General features: G+C 45.5%; 1 pseudogene; it reads left to right on the forward strand.

The window, feature by feature from the left end:
* Positions 1–12449: 12449 nt before the first annotated feature.
* On the forward strand, positions 12450–12566 carry LOC142767971 (U4 spliceosomal RNA; annotated as a pseudogene).
* The last annotated feature ends 14932 nt before the right edge of the window (positions 12567–27498 follow it).

Consider the following 27498-nt stretch of genomic DNA (forward strand, 5'->3'; position numbering starts at 1 on the left):
GGTGTATCGATATCTTCCTTGCGCGTCTGTTCTCCTATTCGCACACTGTCGTTGGTGTATCGTCCCTCTAAAGGCTTTGCTTGTCTTGTACCGACTAGGCTTCGTACCGCGTCGTGTCTGCGGCTCCTGTCTTCCCCACGGGCCACTTACCTGCGCATTGTGGTTTTTCCAGTAGGGAGGACAGGGAGAAAACAAAAGCCATTTTTTTGATCATCGAGTGTGCTGATTCGCGGTGGTTAGGACCCCTGGTAGTGGGTCTGTGTTGTCGTAAGTTGATGACAGACTGTTTTCCCAATCTTTTCGTATCCTTCCACCTTTGCTTCTTCACTCGCGTTCTTTGGTGTTCTATTTTTCTGTATGTAGGTCCCTCTTTCACCCTTTGGTGAAATTAGCGTGTAGAAAACCTGAGCAGTTTAGTGCATTGGAGCATGAGAGGCGTTCTTTAAGTAGGCCATTTAATGGTGTTACCTTGTGCTCGGGACCGAGTAGCCTCTCTTCTCTTTTCTTTTTTTTTTCTGGAAAGATGATAGAAGAAAAAATTGGCACAACCCACGTAGAGTGGCAATTGATGATATGCGAAGCACGAATGGGAAATGTTGATATGTCGCTTTAAAATCAGTACAACGTTACGAGATGGAGGTAAATGGTGCCGTACATGACTGCCGTGTCACAATTACCATGTTTGGATGTTTCGTTTACCTTCGTAATCTATTCACAGCACGTGATACCGAATTTTGTATATGTTGAGCTAGCGAAATGGCCGCGAGCACGCTATGAGCGGGGTTTGTTGTAATGTTCCTACATGACACGTGTGTCAGGATTATCCTGTTTGCACCAGTCATATGTCTCTTCATCCAACGACGTCACGTAACACCCAATGGGGTATATGTGGAGCTAGCAAAACGGCCGCGAGCGCATTATGAAGGGCCCAATATACTCTAGTCTATCGTTGACGCACGCGCACGCTGGGCACAGCGACGCAACATTTGCCAAACGCGAGCACTCTATAGTTAGACGCCAGGCGCGACCAGCGCCCGTCTACGCTGCCCGACGGCAACCAGCGCTAAATGCGACATGCTACATTTCGCGCCGATGCGTTACCCAGACAACACTGCGTCTCCCTCCTTTCGTGACGGAGAGATACCAGACGCGCTGACACGCGCATGCGTGAAAGCAACACAGCGCGGCACGCGCCTGCGAGTATACCGGTGCCTGGCGTGGCAACGCCGACGTGCTGCGACGAAATGAACGCCGGCGAGCACGCGCACCACGTTATGTCGAAATGTATTGGCGCCTTGACATTAACGTGTAGTCACGTTCTCACACAACACGCATCTCATGAATATCATGTTTGCACCAGTCAAATACCTTCGTCATCCATCGGCGTCACGTAATACCAAATTTGGCATATGTGAAGCTAGCGAAACCACTGCGAGCACATAATCAATGTGGCAAGTAGTCATGTCACATGACACGCATATCGTGATTACCCTGTTTGGATGCGTCATTTACCAACGTCGTTCATTTGCGTCGCGTAATACCGATTTTGGCACATGTGAAGCTAGTGAAACGGCCGCGAGTGCATCATGAGCATATCATGTAGTCATGTTGTGACATCACCCACATCTCATGTTTATCATGTTTGAAACAGTATGATACGTTCGTCCTTCATTGACGTCCCGTAATACCGTAATACCAAGTTTGGTATGGGTGAAGTTAGCGAAACGACCACCAGCGCATCATGAGCATTGCATGTCGTCATGTTGTTACATGACATGAATCGCATGTTTATCATGTTTGCACCAGTCACATACGTTCGATATCAATTCACGTACCGTAATACCAAATTTGGTATATGTGACGCGAGCGAAACGGCTGTGAGCGCATCATGAGCGTCGCATGTAGTCATGTTGTTACATGTCACGCCTGTCATGATTTTCATGTTGAGGTCTGTCGCTTGTGTTTGCCATACAATTATGCCATACCATACCAATTTTGCAACCTGCCATGTAAACGAAACTACCGCAAGAGCTGCAGGACTATGAAATGTAAATCATGACTTTCATGACATAAATATCAGGATTTTCATGTTATGACTAATCAAGTATGTTCTTCATACAGTCATATTATGCCATACCATGTTTGTTATCGATACCACTATCGAAACGGCCAAGGGAGCCAAGTCTTAGGCGGCTCGATAGATAGATAGATAGATAGATAGATAGATAGATAGACAGATAGATAGATAGATAGATAGATAGATAGATAGATAGATAGATAGATAGATAGATAGATAGATAGATAGATAGATACGCTCAAGGTCGCCGAAGTTCACTTGGAAATGCTTCGCATTTAAAACATTCCGTGCTGACATTCGCCATCTGTAGAGAAACAGCAATTCACACTTAGAAGCGCTGTAAAACCCGAGAAGAGGCTTCAGACAAAGCAAAGCACAAACGGATAGTTTAAAAATAAAAGTGTAACGTGCCACTCGAACGTTTGCGTCCATCGCGAAATGAATGGGCCAGGCTCAGCAAAATCGATCCTGTATGTCCCGATCAGTCCATAAGGGATCATAGTTATCGTAGTGATGTTTTCTGGCGTTTGAGCATCTATCCTATACATAGTGGATATCATGGCATTCATTAGGATCTCCCTCAAGAAAAGCATGCAAAATAAATAGTAACAAAAATATTTTCTCACCTGGAAAAGCAAATAAATTTCCTCCGGTGACGACGACAACGAATGCACGCTGATGTGTGCTTTCTTAGAGTTTCTCACAAATACGATTCTGAGAAACTCTATGAGTGCTTTGGAATCGCATATGTGGAAACACGTGCTTTACAAGTTCAAGGTTGCCAGTGATTGTAGATAAATGGCTAACCTTGTTATTTATAAACTATTGCTCATAAAAGTTCGCCCAGAACGCTTCCAGGCTGCCTTGAGATATGTGATTCCATGTGGATTCACGTGCACAGAAAGGGTTAATCACGCTCATTTCAAAGAGGAGACCAAGTTTTAGGAACCGTCGGGCTATGATGTATGCGGCTGAATTGACTGTCCAAGACGTAGAACGCTTCTTAAGAGCGAAAGCTTTTAGTGAATCACAACATGGCTGCATTTGGCGTCATAGCTGTCCGCCTCCACCAGCGCCGGCGTTCGTAACCACTGCCACGAGAGTTAAGAAAGAAGAAGAGAAAAACATCCAAGCCTTCACGGAAAGCTCAGCGCAGTCGCAGCAAAAACTAGAGTGGCATCCCTCAAAACCGCGGTAAACACTCTCTGCAAACACAAGTATTATTTGTGAGGTGCCCACGAGGCCATAAATCTCAATTTTCATCAAGTTGGAAAGTACCTACCATGCCATTCTATCAAACCATTAAAACGTCTGGTACGTTATGCTCGATTGTCCTCAGCCACCAACCGACAAGTGCTCGCTATGTTTAGAAAATATCTATAGCGGCTGCCTTTCTCCTTCGCAGAATCAATATTGATGGTGTAGTGGACGCTTCTAAACTTCACGAAAGCCATTATTCATGGCGTGTATACCTTGAAAAAGTACGTGTATAAGAGAGTTTGCAGCGGGTTCTCGAAAGGCCACTCTTCCAGCATTTTCTGTAACTGCGCCGTGCTTGGAAGGCCGCACTGGTGTTCTTTAACGTCCGAACTGTTTAAGCTAACCATAATTTATATGTGCTGCCTGTAAGAAAGTCAGACTCACCATGATTGAGTGCAGCAGAAATTTAGTGAATCTGAATACTCATCACTGGCCCACTATAAAGAAATGGAGCAACAGCTAGCCCCACTAATGGCTGTGAAGGGGCAATGGTGAGTCGAGAACTCCGAATATGTACAAGCCCCGCCGTGGTGGTCTAGTGGGTAAGGCACTCGGCTGTTGACACGCAGGTCGTGGGATCGAATCCCGGCAGCGGCGGCTGGATTTTCGACGGAGGTGAGAATGGTGTAGGCCCATGTGCTCAGATTTGGGTACACGTTAAACAACCCCAGGTGGTCGAAATTTCCGGAGCCTTCTACTACGGCGTCTCTCATAATCATATGGTGGTTTTGGGACGTTAAACACCGCATATCAATCAATCAATACGCACAAGAATAGAATACTATATACTAGGTACAAGGATAAAATGCTAGGTACAATGACAGGACTGCTAAAGTATTGGCGGTTGCAAGAAGGCCCCCAAGCGATGGTACGTTATTTTAAACGTTGACGTGCCCGTATGGGTATATAAGAAGTGCGAACGCTTGGTTGTAGCACTATAGTTCCTGTTTCGCTACTTTGGAAAGCCGTATCGTGTTTGTGACTCTGGCTTAACTCGAACCACTCTATACTAAAAGGTAACGTTTAAAAATCTCGCATCGTCTCAATAGAACCTAAAAGAACAACCTAGATGCAACATTATTATGCATCATAATTATCCAGTCTAGATTTAAGAGCTTGTACGGCTAAATCAAGCTTCAACGTTTTTTTTTAGCTTTTGGCGCGCCTTGTATTAACTTAGTAAAATGAATATATTGGCCACTGAAGTGATGAAACATACAAACTTATGAAAGTTGTACCATTTGTCTCGAAACCACGGTGTTTTGTGTCGGTGCCCACCTACAGCTAACGCACGCTATTTCCGTCACAAAATTCCCACGAAAGCGTATTTTTAACATCTTTCATTCTCCTTGTTGTCCTTTATCACGCACTATTCGTCGATTCACAGTATTTGAGGAGTAGGCGGCCTATGTGAGGGTGCCGTCAAGCCAAGCAGACTCGAAAAGTGACAGCTGTCAGGAAAGGAGGCCATAAATTGGAGAAAAAGCGAAGGTAGGGTTTATCCCCATGGTACTTAAAAGTTGACACGCGACGTTCCGGAATGCTATCGAAGTTACTCCAGGTAAGGAGGAAGTCTCACATGCTGTCAAATTATCTTTGGCTACTCAAAGTATCCCCCCCCCCCTGACGCGCACAGAAATTACACCAAAACACACGCTGGAGCTATGACCCGCCATAACAGCAAGCGCTTTTTGACTATAGGTTGAATGGAAGGCTAAGGCCAGTGGGGCACTCGATTATATAAGGGCAATCATATGGACAAGCCAGTGTATAGGGTCCAGTACTTCTGTGTCGTTCCTTCTGCGTAGCTTTCGTTTCCTTGTTTGGCGCTAATAGTGTAAATCATTAGAATGAATCATACTTCAGTGAAGCTTCCCAGCTCTGTTTTCTCCTCAAACGTCCATTTGAGAAGAAACATAAGCACTATAGGTGTGTCGGTATATTTATGACTACATACAATCAACTAGCACAAAGGAAGTGTCAGCAGCGTCTCGCTTCTATAAACGCTCGCCGCTTGTTTCAACAAATGACCAAGTACCTTCATTCATGTGAAGAAGGAGGTGTTACTCTAAATGGCTCGTAGGATTTATGAATTTAAAGGGATGTCCAGCCCTGCGGAAATAACACCAACAGAACATTTCTTCGTTTGTCTGCAGTGGTGCTCGTAGCCGACTTTTTACATTCAAAGGACACAAAAAGATGTACCGACTAAGATCATTCGGGTGCGTGTCTACTGCGGGCGAAATCGGCAACCAGCAAGGTCGCAGACAATGAGCAAGAACATCAGGCAGATCCCACGCATTGTGGACATTGGTGTAATACGAAGCAGCCAGAAAGGAGCAAACCATGCAGTGTAAAATCATGTCATGATTTCCATTACACCACTAGTCATTTATGTTACGTCATACAGTCACGTACGTCACACAATTTTATGTGTATGAAAAATTTTATGTATATGACATTTGAGAAACATTCGTCAGCACGCCATGAGCGTAGCATGCAAGCCATGTTGCTCATCAAATATCAATATTTGCACATTACCACTTGTCATTTCTGTCCATCACACAATCAAGCCACGCCGTACCAAATTTGTTGCAGATCAAGCTAGCGGAACGGCTGTGAGCGTGCCTAAAGCTTGGCAGGCAATTCATGCTGCGCATGACATGTTCTGATTTTCTCATCACCACTTGTCATATATATTCGTCCTAGAGTGACGTCATACAACACCATCTCTGGTGTATATCAAGCTAGCGAAACGGCCGTTCGCGCACCATAAGTGGGGCATGTAAATGATGCTGTACATGACATGGACGTCATAAATTTTACATTACCAACAGTGATTTATGTTGGTAATGCAAAAATATCTCACGATTATATTTTTCGAACATATATAGTTGAAGAAGCAGCCACAAAATCACTCCGACCATGTAGGGTATACCATACCATTCATGACAAAATATTCACCATTTTAGGGGATACGACCAGTCAGTCATGTTTCTCTCGCGGTCATGTTATTTATACTAATTCTGGCATAAATTACATTAACGATATGGTCTGAAGCGCAAAAATTCATCGGCGGCCATATTGATAGAGAGATACGCTCAAAGTCGCCAAAGACCCCTAATAAATGCTTCGCATTTTTGAAAGACTAACCCCGCCTGTTGACTGACAGCTTCTGCTGCCTTAAGTTCTGTTGAGCTTGGCGACTGTGCCTTTACGCAAACAAATGCGAGGAGATGGAATTCACACAGATCCCCAAACCAAGGCTCTTGAGTTAGCGGGAATGCTTTTTGCGAATTTAAGAAAATGCATCTTGGTGTTTTATCGCCGGAGCCGAAGAGCCCCCTAAAGAGCTATGTAAGTATCTCCACTGTTGTTGCTAGTCCAAATAAATGATTCATAATATCAATTCGCAGCTGCCCAGTACCAGTGAAACTGCTTTTGAGTTAAAGGGCCCCCATTATTCATACTTTTTTTTTGTTCAGGCGTAAGAGAAGGGAAAGAGGGGAGATAACTAGGGAGATTTCAAATTCGATCAGGTTAACCAGAAGGAAAAAAACGGATTGCTTTAGTGCTTTTTTGAACGGTGGTGATAACGCCTAACAGTTACTTATCAGCAAGAAGAAGTGATACAAATATGGAGTACAGCCAATTCGCTGTAGTAGGTCGCAGTGACCGCTGCCTTATCACAGTGCTGTTCACTTGCGCACAATATACTCCAGTGTAAATTCACGATCAGTTGTTCGTGGTATTTTGTTCGTTAAAGCCTGAACCAGTAACTTAGTCGGCCTTCGACAGCAATGGCTTATCATGTCGATGTCTTGTAATTTCCTGTTAGCTCTGGAATGACCAACTTTTTTTTTGTCTGAAGTGATCGACATGAAAATGTGGAGAGAGAAACTGAAGATAAAATTAGTACGACTCACTTGTGAGAACCGTGTTTCTTTATGCTTGCTTTTTTTGTCGATTTTACTCATTGTCTGCTTTTAAGATGTTCAATGCAGTATAGTGTAGCGTAGCCTATTATAGTGTAGTGAAGTACACCGTACAGCTCGTCCGACTCACATTATTTGCAGCGCAAAACGGTACCGCGTTAAATGGCCAGGGTGTGACCCCGAAGACTGTCTACCGGATGACCTGACACCGAAAACCGAGTCAGCAGATTATAGGCCAAATCAGAAAGATATTGACGATCCAGCGGTGAAGCTTTCATAGAGGAGCCCGAGGTGCGACCGGAACCAGGCCAATCATACGGTCGTTGGCGATCAGTATATACATAGCCTTCGCTGTCCTTCCGCCGTGGCTTCGACCGGCGTGGCCTTTTTTCGAACTTATATAGCTGCGGCGATGTATATTATTCGGGATGCTGATCCTTTCTTTCCCTAATCACTTGACGAGGTGAGACGGGTCAGAGGAACAGTAGAGCGTCGAACGTATCCGCGCGTATAAGTTTTGGCGCCTGGTAGTATGGCACCCGGTAGTATTTATTTCTCACCTTCCCTAATTTATGGGGAAAGAGTGGCGGAAAAGAGACAGACGGTGCTAATGAGAATCCCGTACGCGAGGAATATGCCAAAGGCTGGCGATCCTTCGTGAGCTCCTGACTTTTAAGTGGGCTCGAAGAATAAGAAAGGCCGCCAGACTTAACGCCATGTGAAGGCAGAACCAGAGAAAAAGAGGTGCAGTGATCCTAGGTATAGATGCTGTGGAGTGCCTTCTGAAACTTTCGCAAAAAACAAAAGGGAAAGGAAAACAAAGAACGCACGAAGGAATCAAGGGAGGAAAGAATTAAGCATTGAGATAGACAAAAAAAAGTATCATATAGTCTGCACTAGAAGCGCTACACTAAAGAGACACCGGGGCTGATGGGCACCAGTGTACTCCTGGCTTTTGCTGTTCTGTCCTTTTTTGAAAATTTTTTCTGGTTCTCTGCATATATTTCTTCTTTTCACCTCTCTGTTTTCTTCCGCGTCTTTTTTATGTCTATTTGTATTTGCTCCTTCATTTATTTCTTCCTCCCTATTTCATTCTACCGCTTGCTGCCTTTTTCTCTCTAAGTACGTCGCTCTATATCTCTCTTCCTCTTGTTGTAATCTCACTCTCTTTATCACTGTGTATGGTACAATTCTCTCTCCCTATTTTCAATTCTCATTGCTGTACTTTACTCTGTATCTTCATCCTTTCCCTCCTTGTAATCGTCACGTCTTTCCTCCACAGAGACGCTTCCCATTTTTATCCTCTTGTTACGCTATGCGATACGAGACTAGCTATGCTCTGCTAGTGTGCTGGAATAGCGGAGAGTTTAGGATTCTCTCTTTTGCGTTCAGGATACGCGGAGTAGAATCGCGTCTCGTGTAGAATGTTTTTTTTTTCGCTAAAAGTTTCACACTTTCTGTTGCTTTGTGTACCAATCTTTCTTACTTACTTTCTTTCTTTCCTTACGCGTACAAATCCATCGGGAAAAAAACTCCCAAGCATTTCTCCGAGGGTGAACATGGTTAAGTGCGAATACACGGGGTGATGCTATGAGGGGCATTTAATAATTCGCACTATTATATTTAATAATCACACTATGGTGCCTTTATGGTGTAATAGTTCCTGGGAATCGCAATTCGATCACACGGGGGAGTTTACGTTAACTCACTGGCGAATGCCAAAGGATTTTAACTTTACTCCCCCTCACCACCCGCTCTCGACGGGAGACTGAGAGAGAAGGCGGGCGCGCGAGAGAGAGGGGTGCGCGCGCAGCTGCAGCGAGCGAGGAGAGCGGAGGGGCGAGCGAAAAGGGAGGGGGTATAAGGCGTGTTAGTGACACCGATATCAGCGTCGCGTCCGTGGCTTATTCGGTAGAGCGTCGCGCTGCGGCCCGCCAAGTCCTCTTTCTTTTAAAGATAGAGAGAAGACTGCGGACACCGCCGATGGTGGTGGATGGTTTGGGGTCGCTTATAAAGTGTATTCACACTTAAAACTGGTGCTTGTGTTGTAGGAACCGTTTACTGAAACGAGACGAAGAAGAACGACGTATAGAGCGCGTGTCCGTTTATGACGATGATTGTTTCGTTCCTGACCACACACACAAAAAAAAAAATGGCGCGCCTACGTAGCTTCACGTTTAAAAATTAGCTAAAGAGCAGAGACGTAGAGATGCTACCCAGTACCAGTTGGACTCGTTCAAGAACGTGAACGGCCTTTCTTGCGCAATTAGCGCGAAAAGGCCAAAAGCCAAAATTAGCACCCGCGTCAATTAGCGTCTTCACGTATCCTCTGTTTTTAGCTTGCCGACTGCGATGTTCGCGCCACACGCACAAACGTTGCGATTTCCGTCGTCGAAATTCATACGCCTCATGTACAGCAGCGATGTCCTCCGACAGTTGGCGCAGAGCATTTTCGTAAGCTCGAAGTGGCCTTCAGTACCCTTCGTTATTAAAAAAAAAAGCTCTTACTAGTGGGTTGCTTCTTTTTTTCGCAGCGATCGAAATAATAAGAGCGGCTACAACAGCGCATAAAACGTAGTTGGTAAAGAATCTGGCATGGTGTGCCGAGACAGCGCTGAATAATATCTAACCGCTGTTGAGCCTAATGACCAATTCACTGCAAGCAGTGCCTTCTAATGACGCGGGTGTAAGCCATGTAGCTCTAAACGAAAACGTGAAACAAGAATGATATGGCAATAAAAAACCACCAGACCTGCGTGGAACGCGCAGCACAGTCACAGCGAGAGCTGGAAGAACAGCATTTCAGAGCCTTTTCAAATGCTGATGCTGATGCTGATGACCTGTGATGGATGGCGCTTACCCACAAAGGGGGATGGGCCAAGAACCGGGCGGCAGGATACTTAAATGAAACTAAACTAAAAATGAAGCCAATCTGAAAAAGTAGCGTAAAATAATATTACCAGAAAAACCAAAATGTGTGCTGAGCAAGCGGTCAAACCATCTTTTGTTTTTGAAAGACATTACTATGAATTATAAACTAAAGATCTGAAAAGGTAGTGGTTCACTAGCATGGTAATCTTTTAGTTGCGTTGATGTAGTCAAACACAGCGGAGCATACATCCCTGTGGCAGTAACCAAATGAAGCTCCGCCAAGTGATAAAATTACTGGTAAATTTACTTGTATTCCTAGCTTTTGTAATGGGGCTACTAAAAATCTTTTTCTCTGATAAGAATAACGATGACAGAATAAAAAGAAATGTTCAATTGTTTCAATTTCGTTGCACCAAATGCATAGCGGTGACGCCTTGAGCTGAGCTTTATTAAGGTAATAATTTAGTTGTGGAACTGCACAGCGCAATCTGGTATAAGTGACCTCTAACTGGCGAGATAAACACCACTGTTTATTCCAGCAATAGCTCAAATGCTCGAAATCTTTGAAGTTATCCAAATTACCTTTTCCCCATTGCAGGCAAGCATTTCGGAACCTTAGCGCGGTTACGTAAGCCGTATCTGGCAAAACTGGAATGGTGGGCCCACCCAGGGATACTGCTGCTAAAGAGTCCGCCATTTCGTTCAAATATAATCCGCGGTGGCCTGGTACCCAGAGCAAATGCAGTTTTTTTACGTTTTTCGGTACTAAATGCCGAAACGTATTCATCAGCTCTGAATTTACTGCCGCAGAAAGTGCATTACAAACTGATAACGAATCTGTAATGATCACTGCTAATGATTCGCTTGAGGGTAATTTGCGTAGGGCAAGAACAATGGCCAATAATTCTGCCATGAATACCGGGGTATAATCTGGGAGTCGAATCGAAAAGAACCAGTCCAAAGAAGGAGAGAAGATGCCAACCCCAGCCTTTTCTTTTGACACAGATGCATCAGTCGCTATGATATTGCTTATCTCTAGGTGGGCTAGATAATCTGCTAACTGGTCATTTAAATATCTATATGCCAATTGTTTCGCGTTATGAGGAAATATATCATCGAATTGTATGCTAAGCATTGACTTTAGATTGTGTATTGGATGAATATGTCTAATTTTTACATTCAGTTGCTTTAGTAGCGCTTGTGCAAATACTATTTGCGGGGTGTGTAGTCGCGACCAATGGGTTTCGAAAAATAAAGTCGGTTCTTGAATGAAAGCGTAAAATGAGAGTCTTTGGTGTGAACTGTATATCTTTAAGAATGCTTGCACAGTAAGAATTTTAAACCTATTTAGCAGAGAAGGTAGGCGAGCTTCCATATACAACACGTTGTTTGCAACAAACTTTGGTAGACCCAGACACAAACGCAACGCTTCTCTTTCCAGCAGTATTAGGGGTCTCACTTTATAGGCTGCGCTGCCAGAAAATAATACGCATCCGAATTCCATGATGGGCCGCACATAAAGTTTATATATCATTATTAGCACATCTCTTCTTAAACCCGCTTTACGGTTTGCAAGCTTCCGTAGCCACCCCATGGCCCGTGTTGCCTTGGAGTACACATCATCAATGTGACTTTTCCAATTTAATGTCAAATGCTTTCAAATGCTTTGGGTAACTGCTACAAACACATTTGCAGGGTACCCACTACACCATTAATCATATATTTTCCGCAGGCATTCACTATGCCATCGTCCATCGTTATTAGGTGAATCGTGGTTCCCACAACACAACTGCAAGAAATTTAGTGCGATTTTTTTATTCCGTTGTTCACAACGATCAAGAATTGCGCCTGCAGCTTAATCTATTGATTCGGCTGATCGACGACCCACTAGGTATGCAATTTACCTTCTTAGATGCCTGGTCGTTTTTTGGTTGTTCTGAAATGCTTTATTAGACACATTAATGCGATTTATTTCCTCACATGCAGCGTGCCTAGGGTCTGTTTGCCACTGAGTTCCAAGCACCGGCGTAACTTACTCGTATAGAATACTGAGCCGGCACGCAAGGAATCCAGGTCCCGATCCTATTGTGTCCTCGATGATTTTTATAGAAGAACAAAGAGGCTGGTTTTCGCGGTAATTTTAACCCGAGGAAGGAATTAAGGAAAGAAGGAAGGAAGGAAAATAGAGGGAAAAGAAAGGCAGGGAGGTTAACCAGCCTGTAGGCAGCCGGTTTGCTACCCTGCGCATGGGAGAGGGATAGGGGAGATGAAAGAGAGCAGAGAGGGAAGAGAGAAACAGCACATTCGAATTTGCGCAGCGTTGGTGTCGTGCCTAATGAAGTTTTAACTGAGGGGCGACTATTGCTAGTTGAAAACTTTAACCCGAGAAAAATGTGTCAAATGTATATAGACCCAAATCTGGTCTTATTTTCATGGCCAGAATTGACATCAGCGGAGAACGCGAGCAGTAGCTTGACGGACTATTGCAGATTTCTTTGGTCGCATATTGCAACGCTCTCTGGTGCTTCAGCGAAGTTCAGGCGTGCGGCCCCAACGTGTACATAGGCATGCATCTCGTAGTCACCGGTCCTCGCCCGCTTATGTTTTAAGGGGAAGTTTTGTACGTCTTGTGCTGTAAGCGCAACGTCGGTGTTCAAGCTATAGTTTGCACAGATATCACTGCACACAGCAGCGGCCACGTCACTTAAAATAGTGAATTTATTGTTAGAAGAGCCGAAGTTAGTGGCTACTTCAAGTAACAACTGTTACATTTTGAGCTCGTTCAGTGGACACATATTCGGGAGTCTTTCCTTAATTGGGTCTTAGCAGAGCGCACAAAATTTGTTGGTTCGTGCCGTTCCTTCTGCAGTGTGACCTCCAATTTATTTTACGACATTCTCTACTAAGGCGTCCCCCCGCCGCCCAAAAACAATTAGGGGATGGCATTCCCTAAATAAAGCAACGCTGCCTCAAATACAAAAAGTGGTTCTTGAAGAAAAGGAGAAAGGAGTTAATTTCTGTCTGCCAAGTTGGCGACACGGCTCAGCTCCACATAAGAGAAAGGGTTAGGAGGTTCAAGAAGGAACAGTAGAAAGAGAAAGATATAAAAGACGGAGCACTCGCCGCACACGAGTGAAGAATGTGGAGAAAAGAGATAGGAAGTATGACGGACAGCGTTGATGAAGTCCGAGGATGAGGCACTGATCGGCGAGAGCTATAGGGAGTGAGCAGATCGCGAGCGACACAACCGTTCAGAACGGAATCAAGCAAGCGAGTCAAAAATACAAAAAGATGCGTATTCCATCGAGGAAGAAAAAATTAGGGACTGAACAAAAAGGGCGCACGCTTGTACCATTCAAGTCCGACAAAAAGATTTCTAAATCAACGCTGGTTGAGAGGCGTTATCACCACGCCGGTATACAAAGTCGCAATGAAGATCTGGTGTACGAGAATGAAGACTAAAGAAATAATAATACAATTTTTGGCATTTTGACGCGTAGTGAAAAGGATGGCGAAACACGCTTCCTGTTGCGTTCCGCACTAACGCACTATACAACAACATTAACCTCATTCAAAATCCTCTCTTGAGCTACTTTCTGACATTTTACTCACCTTCCTGAAAGAAACAAGTTGGGGGCATATCTGCGTGCCTCCATAACAAAAGTCAAAACTCTTATTTCTGAAGAGAGAGAATAAAAGGTTCGTTTGACGTTCTGCGTGAGAAAACTGGCGTGTAGGCGCTGCGTTGGAGTGCCTCTATGCCCGCTCCTCCGCTCAGCGAGGGCGCGCGTGTCGAGGTATCGAGGCCGTCTACGGTGCGTCAGATGTGGACGTCATATAGCACGTAATTTAAAGAAATGAAGTTTTTCTAGAAGGCAAAGTCAAAGGTAGGTGGCAGCGCCATGTAGACTTAGTGAAGCGTACGAAACGCCCCTTATATCGGTCATAGCATCGCATAGCCAGCGCAGTGTAATAACCGCTGCGGTCATTAGAATTACGTATCTATGCATTTTATAAATAGGGTAAGACACTACCTATTGACACCGTGCTGCTTCAGCGTGCAATTATGCGAAATACTTTTTTATTGAGAATATCAGCACCACAAACGCAGAAACCAGATTAAGATGGCTGGTCGTTGAAGAACGAGTTGAACTTTCTCCTTTCATCTGAGTCACACACACACACACACACACACACACACACACCAAAATATCTGCGTTGAAGTATCCGAAGAAAAGCTATCGCCTTTAAAAGAAAACGGTGAGATGCTGTAAAGCATTTGCATATACTTTTCCCTGATACGCTTCATGAAGGGTTTCAATAAAATTGGGGCACCCTTAAGCTTCGCCTCTAAGACTTGAACGCGACAGCAAAATCCGGCCCCTAGTGCGCCCTTTAACCGCTAAGTGTATTCTTATTAACATGTTTTGTTACATACGCAAACGCACACACGCACACAGTAGAATGTACCAGCGCGTGCGCGAATGTTACATACAGGTTTTTGATTTAAAGCAAGAATCGCCTTACGTCCAAGAGACACGCCACGCACTCGCCATCTCGGAGGCCATAAAGAAAGTCACTCACAGATGGCAGCAAATTAACTAGCATTTGCTTTTCGCTTGATGAACGCCTCTGGAAAGGCATAATATGTTTTCCACTAGATGGATACAGTTGTCTATTTGTTTAGCTGTTTGAAACTTCCTGTGTGTTTTTAGCGGCGATGGCTGCACTATTCCGGCCTTTTTCGACGTAGTTCAAGGCCTCCCAAATGCGCCTACACATCCCCGAACGGGCTCGTTTTTGTCGTGACAGCTGTCGAACAAAATGCTTTAAGGGTGCCCTCAAGCACTTTTTCATGTAACAATGCAATGAATTCACTAGAAGCGCTTATTGCCGCACGAATTCAACGACGCCAAAAATTTAGGAATCCGTCCAGTCCGAGTGGAGTTACAAAGGTTTGCCGCATGCTGCAATTGCATTCTATCTTCTCTCGTCCTGACAAAAGCGCTGGAAGCTAAGCAGGGGGGGGGGGGGGGGGGGCTGGCAAGGCAAGGAAACCACGTCACCCATGTCTCGTGACCTTGAGCCCTTTCGTTTTTTTCTCTTGAATGCGCGGCTTTTTATGGCGAATTCCACTCGTCGAGCGGGAGCAAGCTTTCTTGCTGCACGGCCGAGAATCCGCATTCCGCTGGTAGTTCGGAGCAAGTTCGCATGTTCCACAGGTAGATAAGGAGCAACTCACTCCATGACGGAGCGTTCCGCGTGCTCCGCAAAGCAGAGACGGATTTCGCCGGAACTCCGAGAATGCGTTGCCGTCATTTCCAGCACAGTCGGGCAGCGCTGTTGCCTGCATCGGCCTTGAGCGATTTTTTTAGATGCGGAGCATCTTATACTCGCGCTTTGTAGTGCGCCGTCCGCACCGCTTCTCGAACATTCGACAGCTGACGCGCGCGCATGCGCCGTCGCCCACTCTTCCACCATCTGTGCATCCCTTCCTCCTCTACACACCGCGCGCGCTTCACTCCTCCACCATCTGTGCACCCTTCCTCCTCTACACACCGCGTTCGACATCTACAATTCTCCTGATTCTCCAGTGGACGCGCATGTGGCGTCGCGCTTCGAGAACATTCAACAGCTGACAGTGCATGCGCCGTCGAGCTGTATATGTATTCAAGGTCGGCGCTCGCTCGCTCAGTTGCCGCTCGTCGGTTGGTTTGTACGGCGCGTCGACGTCCAAGGTCGCGGTGAAATGAATTCCAACGAATCCACAAACACAATGATCGACGTCCCTTCTACCAGCGCCGCCCTTTCGCATACGTGTGTACGTGTTCACTCATTTAACACCCCCTCCTACAACCACGTTAACCAATTTAGCCATCGACCCAAGTAAGTCGCAATTTAACACCCCATTTCACAACCACGCTAACCAATTTAGCCATCGACCCCAAGTAAGTCGCACTTTAACACCCCGTTAACCAATTATATGCTCCGCATCCTCCTCAGTGTTCCCCCGAGGGAAGCTGCGGGCAATTTTTTTTTCTTTCTTGAGGTGGTGCCCTCTGCAAAGGTTTACATTTCTATAATGGCACTGTTTGATGCTGCTAAACGTGCTGCTGCTGCTTTGCTTCTCGCTTTGAGTGACAGCGAAAGCAGCAATACCAGCAGCGAAGACGACCCGCACGTCCTCTCCCGCCGTGTGCATGGTGCTAAGTTTGGCCCGGCTGTTTGTCTGGGCAGACGCTATCGTGCGTAAGCCGGTCTGCTAGGTGGCTTTCAAGCCCATCGGCGCCCAGTCGGCTAGACGCTGTCCTACAGAGGTTCCAGGTATTGGTCGGGTCTCAACGAAAGCTTCGCGAGACAATCCTTTTGTTGAACGGGTTCGAACAGCGTGGGATGGCGCCACTGTGGCAGCTGTCTTAGAGTCAACCTCTCGACTGGGCTGTCGTCGCCGACGCGAAATAGCCACAAAAGAACCGACAGTCCGGAAGCTTGGGAAGGCGTCGAAGAAGCCGTTCTCAGGGATCAAGCGTTTGTATTGCCACGTTCGAGAGAGATCTGGAAGCCTGCAGCATAAAGCAGCCACGGACCGCTACTGACGTTAGTGTCAGCGGCCATCTCCCCGGAGGAGCTCAACTTTCCCTCTCCCGAGTCTATTCCCTCGCCCTGCCGTGCCTTCAAGGCGTGGGCCGGGTGCGTCATGGTGTGGTGCACTCGTGATGGCCATTAGACGTTTTCACCCACGTTCTTCTCACGAGTGGCCCAATTTCTGCACCCTTTCTGGTGAGGTGACCACTGAGACATCACATCACCTGATTTGCGGCAACAGTGGTCACCGACTTCACCGGACTGCTGTGTAAAGAATCGACGGGCTCTAAAAGCCGAAGCATTTTGAAATAATCGTCAAGTAATGGACTGAAACTTAGTACATAGCTGATTCTCTGCTGATTGTCTGCACAGCTCCATCTTTCAACTACCATGTAAATAAACCATCGTTCTATCTCTATTAACGCGTCCCCTCACTGGTGAAGATCGGTTATGCGGACAATGGCGGGGAGCCAGCTACCCTAAAGAAAACGCGCCGAACCTACCATCGACCTCGAACCCTTAACAACTGGTGGCAGCGGTAGAATGCCATCATCAACCTCATACCCTTTACAATGGCCGAAGTCTCGACCGAAGATAATCAGCCATGTCGAAGAAGTTTTCAGGACTGGTTTAGTGACGTATGTGCAAACAACTTGCGGCGTGACCTCAGGCGGGGCATTCACGTGTTCCACTCGCAGATCTGGCTTGGTGCAATCCGAGTGCTCGCTCCAGGATTTCGGCGGCTGCTCCGGATCTACCAGCGCAATTCGCCATCAGTATAGAAGGGTTTCTTGAAGGGCCAGTCGGTACGTGATACTGAGGGGAACAGCGCTAAAAGCGGGACGGAAAAAGATTGAACACACGACACAAGTGTGATCGCGCGCGTGCGCGTGGACAAGTAGAGGCCTCCCGCGGCGATCTCTGTAACGAGCTTTTAGGGGCGAAGCTCCTTATAGCGGCACCTGTTCGTCCCTCGTAGCCGTTGTAGTGTGTAACAAGTATAACATTTTGACCTCCAAGGTGGTGCCGATGAGAAATTTCTTCTGTGCGTTCTTGAACAATAAATGATAGTGCTCAATGTGCATGCCAATGGCTGCTAAGAGGGAATGAGAAACAGCAGCATTCTGCTTTTAGTTAACGCGCACGCTGCGATCCCCCATAGCAGCCATTGTCATGAACATTGAGCCCTATCTGACAAGAAAGGGTTGCTACGTTGTACTCGCTAGGTGTAACCTCCTTAGTTTTAAAACGTTTTAGCGAGCGATGAGCCGCAGTGCCATGAATACAATGAACTAGTATATACCATGAACTCGAGGTGGTTAAAGGTGGGAAGTACATACGAAGCGCAATCCGTAACAAAGTAAAAGCCGAATTCTCCTGTCTCTCATTTCCCATTAGCAGCCATTGGCATGCACGTTGAGCACTACCTGACAGGAAAAGGTTGCAATGATATACTCGCTGGGCGTAACCTCCTTGGTTTTTGAAAGGTTTAGCGAGCGTTGGGCCGCAGTGCCGTGAATACAGTGAACTAGTATATACCGTGAACTCAAGGAGGTTAAAGGTGGGAAGTATACCCAAAGCGCAAGCCGTAAGAAAGTGTACGTGTGCCACCTCTAGTTTAGTCCTTGAAATGTCCGCAGGATGGCGGTGCTTCTATATGGGCAATATATGATGAAAAGATGCGAGATGGTGGTACTTGGAGTGTTGAATAGAGGGACGAACGGACACACAGACAGATGCATGGATGGACGCATGAACGGATGCAGGGGCGGATGCACGGACAGACGCAGGGGCGCACGCACGAACAGACGCACGCACGGACGAACGGATGGACGCATAGACTGTCACACAGACGGACGCATTGACGGGCGGAAGTAAGAACGAATGGACGGACGAATGCTTCGCCCCACTCTCTATCATTCACTCCGTGGATATGTTGCCCTTTTTTTTCACTCACGGGCGATTTTACGCTCACAACCAACGGGGCCAACGCCGACAGCGGATTTTCTGCGACACGAGCTCTCTAACGCTATTGCGTTAAAAGCATCTTCGGTAGCTCACACGCTCGCCTGTAAAGTTAGAAGCACTGAGGAGTCATGCTAAAGCCTTTTAAAAAAATCATAGAATATCCACGGAGTGAATGATGATGAGTGGGGCGAAGCGTCCGTCCATCAGTCCTTTCGTGCGGCCGTCCTTTTGTTCGTTCTTGCTTCCATCCGTGCGACCAGCCATGCGTCCGTCCATGCATCCGTCTGCCTGTCTGTCCATGCGTCCATTCGTGCTTTGTCTGTTCGTCCGTCCATGCGTTCATCTGTCCGTCTGCCTATCCCTCTATCTGAGCGTCTGACCATGCGTCCATTCATTCGTCCGTCTAGTGAACACTACAAGTACCGCCATCCCTCGTCTTTTCATCAGATATTTATTATATACAAGTACCGCCATCCAGCGGACATTGCAAGAACTAAACGAGAAGTGGATACTACTACGACGACACGGGACATACGACCAACAAAGCAAGGATCTTCGCCCCTAAAAAAAAGCGTTCTCTAGTTGGGTGTTCGTAACAGGTAACAGGACCCGTGATAAGGCTCATTTTACAAGCATCCGGTTTTGCGTTACTTGTTAATATATGGTACACTAGATCCTTCTTATTAAAGTTCGCGGGTTGACGTCAGCATATTTACGTAATGGTGTCGGCTTGCGAATGATGTGGCGCTTACGACGAGGGGAAAGACATAATCCGAGTGACGTGCTTTCGCGAGCTCGTCTCTGGTTTGCCCAATTATTTCCTGGTTCCCGGGATGGCCGAGTTTTAAGGATAATGCGCTTAGTCAAATTTTTATTGCCACGATTTTTTTTCTTTTTCCTTGCTTTCGTTCAATACAATAATGAGCTAGCGGTGAAAAGGCGATAGACGAGGAGGGATTAGTCGGCGTGCCCCTTCGTCTACATCACCGTTCAACTTCGGCGTCTTTATCGTTTTTAGGCAGAAAATGTGCTTTCGTTTTTTTCACTGCTAGCTATATATAAACTATATGTCACTGTCATTGTTTACCCGATAGCTTGAAAAGACTGACCTTTTACATTTGCGTATGACTGAAGAAAGGCGCAATTGAAGAATGATCACTCTTCCGCAGTTGTTCTCATATATAAATAAGTAATCGCAAAAACTGCAATTTAAAGTCAAAATTTGAGAGAAAAAGGAGACGTTAAGTGATGAGACGACTGATCCAAAGGTGCACTACCTAGGTTAAGGAAGTAACCTAGATGCACGATAGAAATATGACTCACAGAATTGCTTATGCATTCGACTACGGCAACTCGAAAGTGAGACCCATATTCGTTATTCTTCTCTGAGGATATATTAGCTATCTCTCACTAAATCTGAAATATTTCTACGTCTAACGTAGTTCCGCATTGCCTCTGGGAAAAGGGACACAACAAGCACTTTAAACTTCATATGGTGTTGTGTTTGTCTCGTGAAAAGTCGATCCGCGGGGATCGCTGAAGTGCTGAAAACACTGCATCGAGGACCTCGAGCAATTTCAGGGCAGTTCGGACAGTCAGCGTATTTAGCTTCCTCAAGAGCAGAAATATGGTGTCGAGAAGAGATGGTAGCGTTGGAGGAATGTCCTGGTCTTTTTTAGGCAAAACGTGGGGAACCAGCGCTCTCGTTGACTATCAAAGGCCGTGATTTTTCAGTCACATTCCTGAATGCCCAACGTGGGTAAGAAAAGCTTCGCCCTCAGTGACTGACTGACCGTACTTCTTTTTACGGAAGTGCTCTTCTTGTTTCCATATCTCTCTATTTTTGATCTCCATTCTCCTCTTTCCGGCGAAGGATACCAAACTGGATACACGATCTTCTGGTTAACCTCCTTGCATAGAAACTGCATAGGAACTGTTCCGACTCATTTGGAAAGTTTCTGCAGCTTTATTTGTACTCTTTCGAACATCTGTCTTCATAGACATGTATTATTGAGGAGAGTTTGTGCTGCTGCCAGAAGTATTGTCAAGTAAGGCTGAAATACGTGGCGCAAGGTTGACAAAGAGAAAACAAAAAGACGAGACAGAAAGAGTGCCAATTTTTTCTCTTTTTTTTCTCTTTGTCAACCTTGCACCACGTATTTCAGCCTCATATGTACCACTAGCCCAACATAACGTACTGTTATTGTCAAGTAATGCAAGAGAGAGAACACACACACACAATGATTTATTAAGGGCGAACTTGTGCCCAGAAAAGTAGCTATGGCACAAAGAAGAGTCTGCTAAAAGCGTTCCACATACGTGTCCCTTTCTGAACAACCACCAGGTCAGTCTCCCCGGCTCGTGCTCGTGCACGAGAGGCATGCACTGCCCCTGCGCCAAGATGCGCGAGCACGCGCGAGGCACTGTAGACGCCCACCTAGCGTCTCGTTGATTGCGAGGCACTATAGACGCCCACATAGAGTCTCGTTAGTTCTCTTCGTAAAATGATTAGTAGGAGCAATCTCTGTGGCAGTATGTTATTCAGCAAATTCTCAGGGTCAGGACCATTGCAAGAGAAAACAAAATCTTTCACTTCACAAACACACACAATATTCACTTCACACTATTTCACTTCACAATATTTTCACAAACAAATATTGTGGCCGACACAAGAAGCGGCGCTCCTTCTTTTGCTCTGGGCACTCTCGTAGTGGTGCGTAGTCGGTCCCATGACTTAGGACCAGAGAAAAATGTTAGGTCTACATTAACCCATGTAGCCCTCGTGGGCGATTCTAACTTACTGCAGGGTATTGGATCGGTATATATTTGGTAGTGGTTCCTAAAGCTTCTAGCTTAAAGTAGAAATCACAACTGAAGACCAATTAAAAATGCGCTTTACCGTACGTGTCTACACGCATTAAAGTTTCAAGAAAACATATTATGTAAAGGTACTGACCACCATGAAGTGGTATGAATACCGGTAAAAAAATATCATGCACAAAACCGATGCATTGACCCCTCCGCGTCCGCGGTGGTGTAGTGGCTAAGGTGCTTGGCTGGTGACCCGTAGGTCGCGGTATCGAATCCCGACTACGGCAGCTGCATTTTCGATGGAGGCGGAAACGTTGTAGGCACATGCGCTCATATTTGGGTGCACGTAAAAGAACCCGATGTGGCGAACTTTCTGGAGCCCTCCACTACCACGTCTCTCATAGTCATATGGTAGTTTTGGGACGTTAAATCCCACATATCTAAAACTGATGCATTAAGTCAGTCCTTCCATTTTTGTCAACAAAGTGGACAGAATATAGAAGTACCCAGCGCTAATCGCCTATAGCAAAATGTTTACCGACCCCGAACAAAAAACACCTCTTCTGAAAATGTACTACCAAGCGCGTTTATTATTTTAATGCCAGGGCTTACACCAAAAAGTCAGAAGCACACATAACACCTTTACTGTGGAGCAAGAACAGAACATGGTGTTCATGTGGTCATTGGGACGACTTACAATATGTAGCGGACACACGTACCTTCGGGTCCCGAAGAAAACGGATGCCGACGTCAGCTTGACGAACGAAATGTTCCCATGTCGCTCGTCTGTTGTCCTTAGAAAACGAGAACACTCGCAGAATCGCTCTTTGTCGTGACAATGCACCATGCAGCATCGCTCAACTATTAAAATTTCCAGCCTTACAGACTGCGAATATCCAGTGCACAAAACACAAGACATATTCTCGCTGCAGTTCACGGACACAGAAAAATACGGTCCTCTCGACTCTGAAACTGGAGGTTCGGCAAGAGCGGCAGAATCTTCGAGCGCAACGTTACTTTGTGCCGGTGCTGTCTTCCTCACAACCCTCCAGAATGGCAGCAGTGATCCTATTTTTCAAAGGCGAACGTGACAAAATACTAATGTAACATCGAGGTAAGCTATTCCAGGTTACTGATATAACGTCCTTAAACTATTTCATCTTTCGTGGAACGTAAACCAAATGGCCGTTCGGGTAATTGTGTTCCTTTGCTTTTCGTTGTACGACTACAAGAACGCTGAAAAAAAAAGAAAAACAAAGTGACCCGGCAGGCATATTAAATGCACCGATTGAACTGATTGCATCGAAGCTTTAGTAGCCATTATAATACGATCACCAAGGATGCCAAAATTCAGTTAGCAGACGACACACGAGCACAACGATGACGTGATGCGCTCGAAGGGAATCTACCCTCCTGACGCATGCGTGCAGATTCTGTGACGTGTCACCAAACAGCGTTAGTAGTGCCGCGAGCCACGCACTCCGGTGTTCCCGTTCAAAAAGATTGCGCCTGTACACCAGTACGCCAGGAAAACGTTCGTGGGGCTTGCCAATCCATGTCTGTCGAGAACAGAGAGCAAGCGTGTAGGCACGTCTGTGCAGCGAAACACGACGGTCACGACGGAGTGACGTCAGAAGCAGACACAGTGAGCCGGCCTGAAGTTATCTATAGATGGCATCGGCCCAGTTCATCGCAGGGGTGTTTGCTATAGCACGGAACAGCCAATGAGAGAAAGAAGAATGTGTAATCTTGAATTCCACTGTTCCAAAACGTGCCGCTAGATCCCTAGGACGTTATGTAAGTGGATGCTCACGCGATAACCTTCATATCGCACGCGACAGTACACATTTTTTCACGCTCAAGTTGGTCGCCACCGTAAGAGCGAAGACCAGTGATGTGGTCAGCGTTGACGCTGCAGCACGAGAAAAAGTATTCCAACCGGCAACATTCACCCGCTTCGCAAACCCGGGATGGTACGTAACAGGTGCATGTTAGTCTCCATTTCACTGTTGTAAACTCGTAGAAACGATACGTTTAGCTGTTAATATATTAACACAATAACTAAGAGCTGCTTTTTATGCCGCTTTCAGCAACGTATTGGCATGGTCCGCGCTGTGTGTTTGCATCATGCGATAACATCTGTTCGTGAATTTTACAGCTCAAAGTGTAGCGTTTTTGACGCAGTGTTGCGCTTCACAGCGGGCAAGAAGCGCATGACGAGCAAGAGCGCTATCGCGAGAAAAACAAAAGCCTCATCTGATACGCTTTTTGTTGCAGTGGTGCCATGTACTCCAAAATACGCTGCCACCTAGCGCCTTACAGTTGCGCCTTAATACTGTTGCTCTGCTAGCAATGTCGTCGCCTTCCTGAAATGCTGGCCAGTACTACAATAGTGGTGCATTAAGAAGCTATAGCGGCGTTTTAAGTATGGGACTTTCGTGTAGAGGACCCGACTGCTAGGTCCCGTCGCAAGCCTCAATAAAGTTTACAATGCGGAAGCACCTCATATCCTGAGTTCCTATATCTGTGCAGAGATGTTTATGCCATAGTTGCTCATGCAATTCTTCTCATGAAGGTAAGCTGTGGTAACCGCGAGGGCCCCTCTCAGGGGCAGAAGCACAGAAAGAATACCGCTCAATGAAATGCGTTGTTGGGCGAGTTGGTGGATTGTCTGAAAGGGAAAGTAGAGTGCGAAAAAGATGAGACACAGGAGACAAGTAGACGCACGTCCTTGTCTACTTTTCTACCGTGTTTCGTCGTTTTTGCGATGTACTTTTATTTTCAGGCAAGATAGAAAGAACCGGGCCACTGTTCAGTCACACATGCTCGGTCGTCAATCCGAACGACTGAATCGGGGACAGGCTCCTTTCGTACTCGCTGTCACAAAAATGCTTGAAGCGCCGCACAATTGGTCTCGTAGATTTCAAGTCTTTTCTTCTAACTGCAGTTATTCACTTTGCATTTTGTGACCCATTTAGCAGTTTGTTATTCCGAGAAGCCCTATAAAAAGCAACCTCATTGCAACGAGAAGGGCTTTGACAGTCATACACAGCGCAGTACTGCAACATCGCGAGAAGGCTTCACCACCCCACAAACACAAGTAGTGAATGCCGGACAGAATGAAGCTGTAATCGAAAACAAAAGAAAAATCGAACGGTGTAATCGCGAGAAAGCCTTCTGAACTGGCGCGACTGATTCTTCTCCAGGCAGCATATTGCAGGACAAACAAGGGAGAAACCGAAGCGAACAGGTGCCGCGGCTTTGCTAAGTCCGGTCGATGACGTCCCCTCTTCACATTACTCTCCCTACCGTGCCGTCCTCCTCCCTACGTTACGCTTGTGCCGGGGGGAGGGGGTTTCTTCAATGAAAGTTCGCTTGTTTCTCTCTTTACACAGACGCACACATGCATACGGTTCTTTTTTTAAAAAGAGCCAAATGCAGACACGGAAACTAGTCTAAATTTCACGGGAACGTTGAGTACGCCTAAGTACTTTCAACTTCTAGAACAGTTCTAATCAAAATGACGCAATTCCTTAGTGTATCATTAACTCAAAAAGCCAGTCTTTAATAAACATGAGTCAAATGCTGACACTGTTTCAATCAAACTGAGCCACATTCATCAAGCCAGCACTGCGCCAACAATCGATACCATAACAACCAACATGGTATCGCCCACATTGTTGAATTTGTGTCCTAGTTGCTTTATTATCGTGTTTGAGTTTATTTATTTATTTACAAGTACTGCTGTCCCATGCCTGGGAAATTGCAGGAGCGGGTACAGAAAATCAACGAAAGCACAGAAACAAACAATAGTGCACACAAATTTATGTGACTAACACATAAAATTTTCCCGAACTCTACAGTGTTCAGTCTACGCAATGCACCATCAAGCTTGTTCCAAACTTTCACCACACGCAGAAAAAAAAAAGAATTTGAAACAATCCAAACGAGACCTGAAGGGTACAAGGTTCAAAGCGGCTGTACTACGTGTTGTACGCGCTGGTATATCAGCGAAAGATAAGGGCGCGTGAACGCGGGTCATTTTGTGTACAATCTTGTGCAAGAAGATAATACTCTCACGTGTACGGCGGTGTTCCAGTGAATGAAGTGACAACAAATGAGCATGTGAAGACGGGGAGAAGTCGCGATCATAATGGTTAAAAACGAACCGTATAGCCTTATTCTACACAGATTTTAACCTGTTTTTATCTTGCTCAAGATGAGGCGACCAAACCACAGAGGCGTACTCGAGCATCGATCTCACTAGTGTCTTGTAGGCAGTTAACTTACAATCTTTTGTCGAGTTTTTCAATCTTCGCTTTAAGTAACCAAGGTTCCTTAGAGCTTGACAAGTTATCTGATCAACATGTTTGCCCCATTTAAGGTCATGTGTAAAGGTGATGCCTAGGCATTTTAATTCACTCACTTGTGCTAGGGTGGACCCATTGTAGTTATAACTGAAACTGATAGGCTGTTTTTTATTTGAGAAAGTCATAGCTACAGTTTTCTTGTAATTTATGGGCATTTGCCACGTTGAGCTCCAATCGCAGAATAACGAGAATACGTTGTTGAGGACTGACTGGTCTTGAAAGGTAGTAATGCAAATTTACAGTACACAATCATCGGCATACAGACATATGTTTACAGGGGTTCCAGATATGACATTAACAACATCATTAATAAATACAATAAACAAGAGAGGCCCTAGCACAGAGCCTTGCGGCACAACGGATGTGATTTCAACAGGGGATGACTGCACCTGGTTGAAAGTAACGAACTGAGATCGAGAACGCGAGTAATCCGCAATCCAACCGAGTAATTTAGAATCTTTAGGAAAGGAACTAAGTTTTAGAAGTTTTTTATGGCATACGTTATCGAAAGCTTTCGAGTAGTCTATGAAGATTGCGTCTCTCTGACCCCTTTTTTAAGTGATGTGGCAATGTCATGGGTGAATTCTAGGAGCTGCGTTGTTGTAGAAAATCCAGCACGGAAGCCATGCTGACACCGGGACAGAAGGTTGTTTGCGTCCAAATACTCAACAATATGTTTATGAATGATATGTTCCAGTAGTTTACAGCTTGTTGAAATTAGGAAAATTGGCCTATAATTAGGAATGAGCTGCTTATTGCCAGATTTAAATAAAGGGACAACATTAGCTGTCTTCCAAAGTATGGGAACAGTGGCCGACGCAAACGATTTATTAAAAATGACAGTCACGTAACGAGCGCACCATTCGGAATACCGCCTCAAGAACGTATTAGGAATGCCATCAGGACCGGAACTTTTAGTCACACAGTTTCACAACTTCACACAGAGTTTCATCACAGAGTTTCAGAACTAGGTTTGCTAGGGCGAGTTGACACCTACTGAAAGAGATGATGTTGAACGACAAAACTATATCATAGAAAGCAAGATGCTGACGTGCCTACTTGTTTTTGCCTCTCACAGATTCTTTTCGAATTTACGCTCCAGTAATATGCCCCCAGTCGCTCCAACACGTACGGTACACATGAAATAGGATGCACAATAAACGAAGACATTGGGCATCCATCTATTTCCTATAAAAGAAGAATTTGTCCGAAACAGCATGGCATAAATCGAAGTGGGGCAATTTCCAAGGCTTCTATTGAATGCCAAAAAGAAGAAAACAACAACACTGATGGCAGTCCAGAATAGTGCGATTTTTCCCAAGGAAGAACCACTCGCTGTTGAAGTTTAGAAATTGCCATTACGCCCATGCGAAGGAGGACGGAACTGAAGAAAGCACAAGGATAGTGTTATTGATATCGCAAACATTGTTATACCGTACATTCTAATTGTTTTACTATGATATTACAATATCAATCATGCCGAAATAAAATGTTCTGATCTATATGTGCCAAATACAAACTTTCATCCGCAACACTGTTAATATTGGGCTAGGTAGAGTTTAGTCCCAGTATACATTCGTGGTATTTCGGGGAGAGGTACATATCGGCAAAAAGTTGTTTG

The sequence above is a fragment of the Rhipicephalus microplus genome, chromosome 7 (assembly GCF_043290135.1).
Source record: "Rhipicephalus microplus isolate Deutch F79 chromosome 7, USDA_Rmic, whole genome shotgun sequence".
In the NCBI taxonomy this organism is placed as follows: domain Eukaryota; kingdom Metazoa; phylum Arthropoda; class Arachnida; order Ixodida; family Ixodidae; genus Rhipicephalus; species Rhipicephalus microplus.